This window comes from Tympanuchus pallidicinctus, unplaced genomic scaffold (assembly GCF_026119805.1).
Source record: "Tympanuchus pallidicinctus isolate F22 unplaced genomic scaffold, pur_lepc_1.0 scaffold2, whole genome shotgun sequence".
In the NCBI taxonomy this organism is placed as follows: domain Eukaryota; kingdom Metazoa; phylum Chordata; class Aves; order Galliformes; family Phasianidae; genus Tympanuchus; species Tympanuchus pallidicinctus.
Genome location: NW_026294721.1, coordinates 2,945,463 through 2,957,946, shown reverse-complemented (window position 1 = coordinate 2,957,946; position 12,484 = coordinate 2,945,463). Strand labels below are relative to the sequence as shown.

The 12,484-nt window shown below is 37.0% G+C and overlaps 1 protein-coding gene across 3 annotated transcripts in view; it reads right to left on the bottom strand.

The window, feature by feature from the left end:
* The window catches only part of CTNNA2 (catenin alpha 2), a 453,719-nt gene that overhangs the window by 427,529 nt on the left and 13,706 nt on the right, over positions 1–12,484 (bottom strand). Inside the window, exon 1 of one of the 3 annotated variants that reach the window (XM_052682451.1) lies at positions 8,589–8,607. The exons of the other annotated variants lie outside the window; for them this stretch is intronic. The gene's annotated coding sequence lies outside the window, so the exon portion shown is untranslated. Of the gene's footprint in view, positions 1–8,588; positions 8,608–12,484 lie in introns of those variants that run through there. 3 annotated transcript variants of the gene reach the window in all.

Here is a 12,484-nt window from a genome sequence, read left to right as displayed (position 1 = left end):
TATAATAACTAATGAGCTTTGATCAAATCAAAGGCTTTTACTACCTATTACAAGTCTTCTCCAGTGCCAATGTCAGGCTGCCATACTCAATTTATGTACAACCTCAAGAGAATCCATTTAGAAACTGGTATCCACTATTCAAGGAGGTTGTGGATGCCCCATCCCTGGAGGCATTCAAGGCCAGGCTGGATGTGGCTCTGAGCAGCCTGTTCTGGTTGGTGACCCTGCACATAGCAGGGGGTTGAAAATGGATGATCATTGTGGTCCTTTTCAACCCAGGCCATTCTATGATTCTATGATCGTTTCTTATGTAGAAGATAATTTATCGGCCTCTTCAGGCTGACAATCCTTTACTTGAATTAAAATATTTTTCCAAGCACCTCATATTTTCTACAGGGAAAAAAAAAAGTAGGTAAAGTGATTAAAACTGAAAAAATCACAAGATAAATACAAAAATAAATGTAAGTCAGCCTTAAAATCTGAGTTCTTCGGTAACTTGGGTTGATTCAAGAAAATTGTTTCAATATTACAAAAGGTGAAAGCATAAGGCAAAAGAAAAGAAAAAACACAAACACTAGTTTAACGGTTGTATGGTAAGCAACAGAACTGCTGTACTACATTTAATCCTGACATCCAGATTTTGGACAGTCATCAGACCCTAGTGAGGTATAGAACAGAGTTACACGGCTTCTATTTCCTATGTTTGGATAATCACAGTAATTCTTATTCGGTCTTTGGATATCTCTTGGTCTGTTACATATTTTACATACATTATTTCTGGACTTCCTTCCACATTGTCCAGTCTAAGCCATATCTAAATCTTCCAGTATTATACTCTTACTACATTCTGATTCCATCCATATACCTGAAGCTCAGCTTTCTCCCCTCATCTTTTTGATATTATCACCCCACATCTCACTTTCTGTACTTTCTGTTAAATGCAATTTTATTGCATCATACGTTCTCAGGAAACTATTACAAAGATAGTTTAGTTTTTTGGTAAAGTTACTGCTTTTTCAAAATTCTTCCACTAATTCACTTTTCTACACAACATCACTTCACTTTGAAAACTTTTTGAAACTTTACCAGACACTTACTGGGCTTAATGAGTCTTTCCCTCTGCAGTAGTGATGGTTTCAGCAGCATCTACTTATACCTCATCACTTCTTCCCATACCTGAACTGTGCTCTGAGTTCTGTTCATACAAGTATTTTTTCAGGTGAGTAATGAAACGACGACAACAACAACAACAAAATCCAGGCTTAAAATAAACATTTTTAAAAAGGAAACTTAACTTAGCACAGATCAGATGTGCACAAATAGTTATAACACAGCTCAGGAGGCACCGCAGAATGAAAATCAACGGCAGCTGCTTAAGTCAACCCTGGAGCTAACTATTCAGAAAATAACCTTCAGCAACAGGAAGTTGATTTCAGCTACAAATATCCATAAAGCAGCTAAACTGTTAAACACGTAGCTTTGCACCTTCTCATAAAGCTGTTCTTAACATCTACAGGGAAACTATTCCAAAACTCCATCTCCTCATTGCTTTCTTTCACTTTCCTCCTAACACACGGTGCAGCCATGGACAGAAAAGATAAATTGTGGATAGATTGGATAAGTTATTGTCACCAAGCTTTACCTTGCTACCACTGCTAACTTTTTCTGTGTTAGCATTCCATCTGTATAAATCCAGCTGTTGCCCTTCACTTGAAATGCAGACGGAATCTATTTTTGTCGAGTGTTTATACAGCACTTAGCTCAAACAAAACAGGACCTTTCTCCAAGACTCAAAATAAATGGTAATAAAGTATACAAAAATCAGCCTCCCATTCCCCCTCAAAAATCATAGAAAACTTTATTACCAACATGTAATAGCAGCTACAACGGGAAATTCTCTTACCTCCCCTACACCTACAGCCATAATTTTAAACACAGGAGTTAAGCCTAGAAGGCACTCGTTGCAGATCAACTGCTGTATTTATGCAGCAATAGCTATTGAAATAATTAAATAGCCACACAAAATAAAAAGATAAAATCCATTCAGAGATTTCAGAGATTATTAAACAGATACCACTTACCTGATATTGAATTTTAAGTCATGAGAAGCATGTACAGTTATATATTGAACCTGCAATTGTTGACCTCTTAAAGCATGCACATAGTATTAAAGACAAAATAATTACTAAAAAAAGTTCCTGTCCATAAATCAACTTTTTTCGTCATATCTCTAACCTGACATTTCCTTCAAGTTGAACAGATGGGTTTGGATTTTTTAAGCACCATTTTTATTTACTGTATACCTTCCTGAACAGGTATTTTTCTGCAATGCAGATTTGACTGGCTCAAAATAGACCCTCCACATAACACTCTTATAATGAGTAAATTATTACCATTTAAAACAGCAAGACTGTAATGAAAGCTTAATATGTTTGCTGATGAAACTGATGCCATGTTTAAGTCAATCCTGATTTTTACTCACAGCCTCAGGCAAACCAGCAAAACCACAACAAACAGCATTATTTTACTAAACATATGTTTACAACTAGCAGTTTTCTTCTTTGAAAATGACTGACCTAAAGGAATACTCTATCTTAACAACTGCCAACCGACACCAGATACTAGAGGTATTTTAATTCACCCAGAATTTCCTATTATTGATTGATGGTGAAAGAATCATGAACACTGAGGGAGACTTAAAATCAGTCTTAAGAAGCCAAGAGCATATGAATTTTAAACACAAGAAAAGTATAGCAACTTCATATGAGCTGATGGCTTGCCTGCTACCCTTGTAAAGCAGTTCAAACATTGCCTCTATCAAACATAGAATCATAGAACGGGCTGGGTTGAAAAGGACCACAATGACCATCCAGATTCAAACCTCCTGCTATGTACAGAGTCACCAACCAGCAGACCAGGCTGCCCAGAGCCACATCCAGCCTGGCCTTGAACGCCTCCAGGGATAGGGCATCCACAGCCTCCTTGGGCAACCTGTTCCAGTGCGTCACCTCCTTCCAATGTGTCAGCTTCTAAAAGGATGCTCAGAACACCTGCTGACTTCAAGGAAATCTGCAATCGTGAGTTAGAAACTGCCTTGATTGCAGCCATTTGTACCCAGAAGTAGGACTGCCTTTGCTTTGTGAAAGCATTCTATGTAACGGGTAAGAGCACAGTCCTTAAGCCTTGCAGACGTAAATCTCCATTTCTGAGAAGTATAAAGCAAAAGGGTATCAGACAAACATTCAGAAATAACTCAAGTTATTTGTTTTTATCGCAGTCCCATAGAAGGAAAAGACTGGCCGACCCTTTTGAAAATGCTGAAAAATTCATATGCCAGAAAACAAGTAGAATTTGCGTATGGGATCTTTCTACATCTCTTACATAAACAAATCCAAAGACCAGGACTTGATCCTTAGAATAACCACACTCTGCATTTTTACTTTTTGAACCAGTAGACATATAATCAAACATGGATATAGACGGCCTGGTTCCAGTGGGAGATATACATTGCTGGATATCTAACAGAATCCTAAAGAATTCATCTGAAAAAGAAACACCATATCCACACAGTAAAATTACTCAAATCCGAGCTGCTTTCCATTCTACAGCACCAAGTTTCGTAAAGAGCCATTTCAAAATTGGTATGAAACTTTAAAAATTGTAAAAGAAATGGAAACTCAACAGTTAAAAAAGAAAAAAATCAGACTGTTACTTGAGCTTCCCTCTGTCCTGCACAAGGACAGTGTAAAGCATTAAAAGCATTTCTTCATTGATGTTATGGTGCTATTCTCAGAATGTAAATTCAATCTCATCAAAACTAAGAAAAAATATACAATAACTACAGTATTGTATTTCAAATTGTTTGCAAGCCACCCAAGTGATGACAGTTGTGTGTTTTTTTTTTGCCGTGACATCAAGAAGGCAACACAACCAACTTGTTTCTTTTTCAGTGTTCAGAGCATCTTTCTGCATTGCCTCAAGTTGCACCAGGAGAGGTTCAGGTTGAATATATTTCTTCTCAGAAACAGTGATAATTGGAACAGGCTGCCCAGGGAACTGATGGAGAGTCACTGTCCCCAGAAACATTCAAGAACTATAGAGACATGGAGACATGGCCCTTGAGGACATGATCTATGGTGGGGTTGGATTGGGAATGGACTTGGGGATCTTAGAGGTCTTTTCCAACCTTAATGATTTTATGATAGGAAGAATTTTGCTACCTCAGAAAATCCCCTAAAGCTGAGGAGAAAGAAAGAAAATCCATTTTTCATTACTGTCATTAAAATAAGAAGTAACTTCTTGCATAAATTCATAAAAAACACCTGTCAATTTTCTTGAGATTACTTAACAAATGACCAGCCTTTTGCAGGCTACAGGTAATGCAGATAACAAAGATGCTCGTTCTAAATAATTAAAAAAAAAAAAAAGAATTAAGTAATGCCAGATTCATTTTTCTTGAAACTTGAAAACAGCAAATAGACTTTTCAAGTCATCAGGTAAACAAGCTACTTACTATAGGCCAGTCAGTGGAATACAATTAGTGTTTATATAGGATTAGAATGGAAAGAGTGATGGGTTCAGGAAGGTGAAACTGTCACCATTCATAACTTTTCAAAAAAAATATTAGCACTGACAAAAATTAGCAAAATCCAGATCTTGATCCAAGAATTACAAATATTAAAATGAAAACAATTAATTCTCACCATTGTATGAAACACAGCACTTATGCCAACCATCTGGGACACAGAAAACACCAAGTGTGAGACAAATTATTAAAAACAGAAATGAACATAGCATGATCTAAAGTTAAAATAATAAAGTAAACCCTCAATAATAGTGACCCAATTCTATTCATTGTATCCATTACTTCTAAAACCCCTTTAATTAACACTTCAGTCTCAGACACCTTTCCTTCCTCCTAGTTAGAATGCAGAGAATTTCCTCAGCTTTCCCGCTTGGCAGGAAATACAATATTCCCTTTCCCACCTCAGTCCAGCACCAACTGCCAGTCCCATGGAATGGCTCTTGCTTCCAAAGGATTAGAAATAGATTCATGATTAGTTTGCTTGCTCTGAACTTCTTTGCAGAATTATTTTTTGGCCTCCTTTATAATAATTTGGACATCTAATGTTTCAACACTGTTTGGAAGATACCTTTTCAAAAACATTTATAAAAAACAGCTTTTTCTATTATCCTAAATCCTCATTCTGATTACTCTTCATTGTTTATTTTAATGAATAAATTATTTTTTTTTTTCCTTACTGTCTTGAAGTTTCTTAAGAACAGAAACTGGGGGAAAAAAAGAAAAAAAAAAAAGAAAGCTTTTTACTGTTCCTTATAATTTCTTTGTAAGCATGTCTTCCTACATGTGTATTTCCTTCTGGAAATTGAACACTACTATGGTTGTGGACTCTTGGAAAGAGTCCAGCGGAGGGCCACAAAGATGGTGAAGGGACTGGAGCATCTCTCCTATGAGGAAAGGCTGAGTGAACTGGGTCTGTTCAGCCTTGAGAAAAGAAGACTGAGAGGGGACCTGATCCAGGTCTATAAATATCTAATCTAATTGAATTCTAAGCTTTCTTGAAGGTGAAGTGCAACACTACACCTTCCCTGTGTAACTTCCCTAGTCCATAAACTGAACTGCTATCATTCTTCAAGTGCAATACTGGTATCAATATACTTATTTGAAATCCAACATTCAAGTTCCATTATTTTCTATTTTGGGACAATAACCATAAAATGGATCAGGTTGAAATGAACCTTAAAGACCATCCAGTTCCAACCCCCAGCTGTGAGCTGGATGCCTCCCACTAGCTCATCTGCCCATGGCCCCATCCAATCTGTCCCTGAATGCCTCCAAGAATGGGGCATCCACAACTTTTTTTGGCCTCTGTACTGTTCAGGCTCTTTTTCATTGCTTTCCACTTAAGATTCGTCAACTACTTTTATATCCTGTGAGATATTAACATTTCAACCAACAGTACTGTAAAGATCCTAATATTCAGTTTGCTACTTCACAGCATTCATTTCCCCCTTAGTACTTTTTCTTCCACATGAAATCTTATCTGCAGGAGGACCTTGATATCCCTTCTGCTGCTCATCAGTCCTAAGAGGCTGTCTGGACACCAGGAGAATTTTCACCTTTATTTGTCACCTGCAGAAAAATCATCATGAAGTCCTCACAGAGAAGAATGAGAAAATGAACCTGGTTTCCCAAGAGCCCATGCTGTGAATCCACATTCACTTCTATATTCATACACATCTTGGAAAAAAGGAGGTGAAGAGTAAAGTGACTATTTGCTAATGACAGGAGAGAAAAAATGCATATTTAGGGTACTCCAGCATAAATCTCACTAAGCAGAACTGAAGATTTTTATACTTGGTGACTGGGGTCAAAGACGCCACATGAAATTACATTTTGTACCACTGCAAAATATGGTACACTGGGAGAAGCAAACCTGTTTCACATGTAATATGATTTAAGTTAGCAATTGATACTGAAGTCACAGCTGGAAGTCATTGAAAAAGCAGCTCTGCATAGCTTCATTTGGAAAGGAAAAGGAATGGGAAGTTGAATACTAGAATGTCACTGCTTGAATTTGTTACAAATCTAATCTGTAATGTTGTGCGCTTCCTTCTGCAAAAAGGTCTACTAGAACTACAAGATGTATTTGTAAAGTCTCAGTGAGAAGCACTGAATACTTTCTGTATGAGTCTTCAACATGAAAAAGGAAACTGACAAAATCAAAAATTTAAAGACAAAGAATGGAGGCGAATAGAACTGAGGTCACTCTACATTATATGCTTCAAAAGGCTTAAAAGCACCTCAGAAATTCTTCAGTGAACAGTTTTAAAACATTAGAAAGGAATTACTTCTTCCGTCAAATTTGGGGAGCCAGTTGCAGTAGAATGTTTCAGAGATGAAGAAGGCAATGCTAATGAAGGAAGTTATGAAACATAAATGGAGCTGTCTTCATTTAAAAGTTATCACCCAGATGCAACCCTGAGATTCGCAAAACCTATTACCTAAGCTATTACAGGCTGGGACAGAATAACCAGGAAAGAATCAGCCCGTACACATCCTCTTTGCTTTCAACCACTGCTACAGAAATAATACCACATTTTGCTATTAAGCATGGTGATTACAAGAAAAAATTGTCAAAAAGAGTTGAAGATATCAACATATACATAATTTGGACTTAGGCAGGCATTGATTTTTCACACATTTTGTCAGATGAGCTCACATTTCAACTAAAAAGCCTATACTTGTTCCAACTCTTTGACAAGCTACTTAATTGTCTAGGAGTTTCATCAACAGTTTGGGATTCAGTTCTCTTTTAGACTTCTCGTGTTCATGTTTAGGGTTAAGAATCAAAGTTCTTTCAATATTATCAATGCAAGCACCTCTAAAAATGTTTAAAAACCACTATGGATGATAATTGTAGTCATAGTATAGTTCTATGAAATAACCAATTCAGCCCAAAATCAGCAGATTAACAAATATGAGCGAGTGCTTTACAAGTCTAAATAAAACTTTCCTAACTTGTACATCTGTTAAAAGCAAAAATATACAATAAAAAATGCATGCTCTGATTCTACGATTCTATGCTCTGCTTTACAAAGCTGGATTTCATTCACAAATGTATCAGGTTTTATTCTACACAGATGAGTCACTGAATATTCGTTGTCTTCAGTCTTCAAACATTTGGTTAATATATGCAGAAAACACAGAGCTACAATAACTTGCTTATAAAAAGGAAGGGTTTTTTTTGGTTTTGAGGAGCTTGGGAAAAAAAAAAACAGACATTCTTTTCTTGATAGAAAAGACTATTTAGTCAGAAAGGTATATTTTCATTGGGGTCTATCCATACCTCACACAATAGCAGAGAAATAACAGTAATGAGAAACTTCTACTATTATGAAAGCATCGATTAAGTTTGGTCCAAATGTGAAGGGAAATGCCAACTAATTACTGATAGCAATTCAGATTACTTTCATTTAAAAAATAACAAAAAAACGTATAATAATAATAATAATAAAACATTTTAAAACAATGTGCTACTTTTGGCCAAAACGTGATGGAAAATACTGAAACTAGTACGAAAAAAAAATGTACTCAGTCTTTTATCACAGTCTATTTTTATGTTATTTGACAGTGAGCCACCCTAGCAGCTCCTAAAAAGTATAAACGTAACAAATCTTAGCTTTATTGCCCTTTTCATAGAAAGTTCTTCAAAAGCTCATGTTTCATCTGTCTTCCTACTCAACTTCTTTATTGTACTTCAATGTCAGCTTTTTAGGCATCGAAGTATTTTAAACTGTCTTTCTTTTTGTGTTTCCCAGTTGCATCTAACCTCTTTCATAAGAGAAATTCCTTCTATTCATTCTTATTTCTTAAATGCAAGCCAGAAAAATACCTCAATTACTTTTTACCTCGCCTTTCTGCACGCAGCAGAAACTTCTGAATATCAAATCAAACAAAGAGGAGGAAATAAAAACAGTTTTAAGAAACAAGACAGCTTCTCACATTAACAGAAATTTCTATATTATGTTCAAAAGCCCTCAGACATAAAGACATATGAATTTACCTCTTCTGGAGCAAAAATAAAATCTACAATTCCCTTAAATTATGCAATAGGCTTCAGTCTGTATCAGCCATAAACATTCCTCAAATCTGATTCCAACATCCAAATGCCTTCTGTTAAGGGAGAAGGAAAAGTAGGAAGACCATTTTTTCAAGCTGAAGTCATATTTAACCCTCACGGGAACAGATGAAATAAAGAATTGACAATAAATCAACAGTAAATGACTGATTACAAGAGTGAATAGTGATAGGACAAGGGCGAATGGTCTTATACTGAGACAGGAGTGGTTTAGGTTGGATATTAGGAGGAAGTTTTTCACTCAGTTGGTGGTGAAGCTCTGGAACAGGTTGCCCAAGGAGGCTGTGCACCACCCCTGGAGGCATTCAAGGCCATGCTGGATGTGGCTCTGGGCAGCCTGGTCTGCTGGTTGGTGACCCTGCATATAGCAGGGGGTTGAAACTACATCATCACTGTGGTCCTTTTCAACCCAGGCCATTCTACGATTCTGTGACAAATAAGTAAAAGAAACAAAACACCTACATAGGTCCTACCAACGTGTGCTAACTGATGCTACTCCAACTTCACGTGAATCTTCAACGAACTGAAAACTCACCTCTGCTTCCACAACCTCCAGAGAAAGACTTTTTTACATCTTAGTGTACGTGTCCTTTTGATCTGCTGTCACACAGAGTTAGGAAATAGAACTGATAAATTGGAGCATACATTAATATATTTACCCCTTGAAGCATTTTCTGTATGTGTGCTTCACTGTATTTTCTTGAAGATTTCTTTTGTAAGATACTCTGAATATAATGGAGTCAGATTCCAGTTTGCTCTTCCTTAATTAAATGTGTTTATGACCATATCCCATTCCAACACCTTCAGTTCAATACCTGACTTCTACAGGACCTGCACTTCTCCATCTCAAAGGGGTCTCAGCTAAAGTAGGATATGGTATATCAGCAGCAAGACTTAATATTTATGATCATTCAAACTTCTTATTACCTGAATCAATCACTTGGCCTCAGCCTCCAGGTTACGAGCCTTAAAATATGACAGTATTCAATAAACATTAGAAAAGAAAAAAAAAACTGTTTTTCTGTACTTCATGCCATACAGATCTTTGGTGAAAGGAATAAGATTGCTATTTTCAAATAACATTTCTGTTTAAATTGATCACAAGAGCTTGTAATTGTCCAGGGAAATTACTCTTTTTTTCCCCTCTCCCTTCTTGCTCTATTTATCACTGTATTACTGTAGAAAATAGTAGATCTGCTCTATCTGGAGGTGTCACTGCTTGACCTCTCCATGCAAATTACCCAACAGTCCTTAAGGCAGATAAAGCTCAAAATGACAGACACGTGAGCTGCAGGCTTCCAGGTAATAAAGACCATATCCAAAAGGGCTCCGGTTTGTTTGCCTCTGAATTCAGTTTTTGAGAAGGAGGCTGTGCAAGTCTAAATGAAGAAAGAGACTTCTTGTACTTTTTTTTTTTTTTTTTTTTTTGGTAACAAAATAAGTTGAAACCTTAATAAATAAATAAAAGGAATTTCACTTTACTGTTCCTGGTCTGTCACCTCCTGGATTTAAGTGGAAGCAGAAATGTGGAAATGTAAGATCCTTCATCATTTCAGAATATATATGGAACTGCACTACGATAAATCAGTGCACTGGGCTGCAACAGAAAAGCTGTTGTGAAGCCAGCAATAAAGTAAACAGTGATTTAATATCAACCCCACCTCACTGTGCTGTAGGTGGATGCTACCAGAAAAAGGAAAGCCATCATCGCTGAAAAAACTGCTTCAGCCTCCCCGCAATTGAAAACACTGACTGGGGCAGAAGGGCTGTAAAATTCGGGTGACAATAGAAGAAAACCTCACAAAGTGGGTAAAAAGTGACATTCTTTCTAGGGGACAGGCAGCTGTTGCTAAGAAACTGTTTACAGACAGACTCTCAGATCCTGCTGGTGTATCTACAAAAATTAGGTCACTCTTGGCTCTAGGTAGGAGTAATCTTTGTTGATATAAAATCCTCTGTGTCTTTGCTTTATGATTACTGTCAGTAGTTAACAGTGCTTTAAGAAGGCTGTTTAGATGGTCCTTTTACCAACTAGCACACATTCCCCACCACAGGACTGCAGATTTAAATGACCTGAAGGGTCAGCAGTGGATTCACATCCCCATGCACTGCAGGGTCGGAATGCTGGTTCCAGGCTTAAATGAAACTCGTAAGAGGGGGCTGGCATCAAAAGTGCAACCCAAAAAGGGGGAAGAAGGTGCAGTTCATCTTTACACCTCTCTCTTAATTGCTTTGGGGAAAAAAAAAAAAAAAAACATAGAAAGGAAGGAAAGAACATACCAGTGACAGCAGACCAGGAACAATCTCAGCGCTGCTTTTAATGAAGCCTGGTCTGCTAAAAATGAAAGGGGAAAGGCCACAATGTTCTCTCCTGAAGCCACAAGGAACAAAGTTTGCCTTGAAGAAGAGAAGGTAAGGTCTGAATCTGATCATTTTACCCAGGGAAATGGCATAAGGAGCTCCTAACTATCTACAACAAAGTAGAACTCACTGCACAGAGAAAACAAATTAGTTCAGAGAAGATGGGAAAGAAAAATTGTATCCATCCAGAGCCAGTTGGTTGGTTATTTTTTTTCCCCTGCATAAATAATCCAAGCATGAGCAGTTTTTCTCATATAAATAACTGCATTTATAAGAAGCCTCGAGTAAGAAGCCTCTTATATCATTATTCACTTAAAAACCACTCCAAAAATTCAGACAAATCACTGCTTTCTAACTGAAAGAAAATAAAATGCACCGCTTGTGGTAATAAACAGCTCATTGTCATCATTCTTGAGAAAGTCATTTTTTCTCTTCACTTAAAAATAAATGCAATGTGGATTTGTTCCCTTCTATTAAGCAAAACACATGAAATGAAAACAAGGACAGTAAGCACTGCTGCACCAAACTGAAGGTAGGAACGGTGCAGGTGTGATAGCCATAATCCCCCAAAACCAAGTGGTATTTTAGCACCAACCCCCATCTGGTTTAAACTTAAGGGCACGTTCTCAGTAGCATCAATATAAGGTCACTGCATCATTTAGCAGGCAGAAAAAAAAGGATCAGGAAGCACATGTAATTTAATCACCGTTGCTCATTTCAAAGGATGAACACAACTCTGAGTTCTGAGGAGTAACAACTTACGGGTACTAACGCTGGAGGTAACATATAAGATGTGTGCTTTAGTTTCAAGGGTTATCACAAGTTCTGGCTCTTGGAACAAGCTCCCAATGTGCTGAAAAGATAGGCAAATACAGCAACAAAAATGCCAAAAACCTCCTAACAACTTATCAGCCAAAGCTGGAGGGCAACGCTGCTTCAGTACGTCAAGCTGGCTTTGTTATCTGCAAATTAATCTAGAAACATACTTTCAACAAAAATAACCACACAAAGAATGCTAATTATTTATAAAATTAAAGATAACGTGGCCCATTTCCCAATGGTTCATAAAGCTGTGGAGGAGAGCTGTGAAGCGTGGAGGAAAGGCCAACCTGATTTTTATTCATGTCCTCTCGTGCTTATCTACATGGAAAACAGAATTCTTTTTCCATTTAGCTCTGTCAGGTTTTTCAGGTTTTAAAATAACTGCTAATGAAATCACAAGCCTTCACCATGAAAAATAGTTACAAAAATAGCAAAAATGACAACAAACACTGGACTGGAGCAATGCTGAGCCAGTCTGTAGCCAAAAGAAAAGAAAAGAAAAGAAAAGAAAAGAAAAGAAAAGAAAAGAAAAGAAAAGAAAAGAAAAGAAAAGAAAAGAAAAGAAAAGAAAAGAAAAGAAAAGAAAAGAAAAGAAAAGAAAAAGCATCTCCTTACATTCAGTTGTCTTGAAATAAAAT